Below are 1,826 nucleotides of genomic sequence, written 5' to 3' on the forward strand. Positions count from 1 at the left end.
CGAGCGTTTCCTGTTTGCCGTTTTTGTTTGGTTTTGAAGGGGAGGGGTTGAGAAGGTAACCCGAGGGACATGTGCTAGTGTCAGTCGACAGGCTCTATTTGGGTCCCTTTCAGGGCTCACTCCCAGTGTTGGGTGGTGAAGGAGACGCTGATCCCGCGGATCATAAAGTTGAAAAGGAGAGATGGGACTGAGCAGCCTGAGTAGTAAGTAATGAGTCTAAGGAGGGGTGGAAGCTCCTGGCTGCAGACCATTGAGTGTGCCTGGGGCCTGTGAGGACGGCAGTGTTCAGGACGGAATAGGGCCCAGTGGACTAGCACGGGCCGCGGACAGGGGCAGTTTTGGAATGAGCTGGAAAGAAGGACTGATAGCAAAAGCTGGACACCTCCCTCAGGGCCCTAGTTTTCCTGTCCAGCTAAAAGTGCAGCTGGTGAAGGAGTGGGCTGGCTGGAGGGCCTAGGAAAGGGGGTGCGGAGGGCCCCTGGTTGCCAGTCTTGGGGGAAGCCACAAAAGGCACCAGTCAGAACATTTATGTGAACATTTATTTGCACCAAAGCTACTCTCTAGACTTGTTGAATACACTAACAAACCCTGGTTTTTAGTAGGTAATTCACTCATTTCAGATCACTCTCTAGCTTTCTCTCTCATATAGAAAGAGAAATGCAGGCGTATTACACTGCCTGCAGAGCGATTTACTCTCACTCTGCTGCTAGGCCTGGCAGTGACCCAGAGAGAATTCAGGCCATTTGAAGGGACAATTCACAGCGGCTAAAGTGCGGGCTCAGCCCCGTTCACTGGGAGGCTGCGCTTCCCCGAAGGCAGAGACTGGCCTGAGGAGGGCGCTGCTGAAGCTGGGCCTGTGAGTCGTGGCGCGATGCTATTAATATTATAGAAGGGGGTTCAAAGAAGGATTTGGAGGGAGAAGATGATACATTTTTGACTTTCATGGGACCACGGAGATGTCAGCTCCCTCTCCTTTATAAAAGATGCATAAACTGAGGCACAGAGAGAGGGGAAATGATGGCCCAAGAGCTCACATTTGAAAGGATGTAACTTCACTTACGCTGAAAATTTCTAAATTGATGGTAGGACATGAGGGATGGCAGCCAGAGGAGGGAGCAGAGGCCTGGGCTGGCTTGAAGGGCTGGAGGGGAGGCCAATCCCAAGGAGACCTCCAGCACTAGCTGGAGAGCCAGGGTAGATATGGGAGCAGGTAGGCACTGTAGCGTGCAGCAAGCACTGCGTGCCAGGTGGAGGGGGCCTGCAGAGGCGAGGATCGCTTCCCCGAGGAAGAATCTGAGCTGGGCCTGTGGGATGGGGAGGATTTCCATAGATGAGAAAAATGAGGAGGGCTTTCTTGGTGGGGGTAGTTGTAAAAGCAAAAGTGTGGGAAGTAGGTTCCACCTATGATTAGGAAGCAGTGATGGATTAAACCCACTGAACTGGAGAAAGGGCTTGTGCAGGAACAACAGGGTCGAATGTTGGCCTGGAGTAGACCAGGGGTGCGGAGAAGGTCTTGGATCTAAGACTTCACGGCTTTGGAGTTTGAATTGGATCTTGAAACATTAAAGACTGTTGAGCAGGAGAGAGACGTGATACAACAGATATCACAGGACCAAATCCGACGTGCAAGGAAACCTAACATAGTCAGACATGGGAGAACCAGCATGTTCCATGGACAGATCACAGATGACAGAATGGTGGGTGGAGGTTGAAGGGATGGCAGGGGAAATGGTTCTTTTGAACACTGGGATATCTGAAGCCTCCAAGAGATGTTAGCAGAGGCATTTGGGGAAATATTTTGTGGAGGACTCTTGCTGCCCCAGATC

This window comes from Propithecus coquereli, unplaced genomic scaffold (assembly GCF_000956105.1).
Source record: "Propithecus coquereli isolate 6110/MARCELLA unplaced genomic scaffold, Pcoq_1.0 Scaffold75, whole genome shotgun sequence".
In the NCBI taxonomy this organism is placed as follows: Eukaryota; Metazoa; Chordata; class Mammalia; order Primates; family Indriidae; genus Propithecus; species Propithecus coquereli.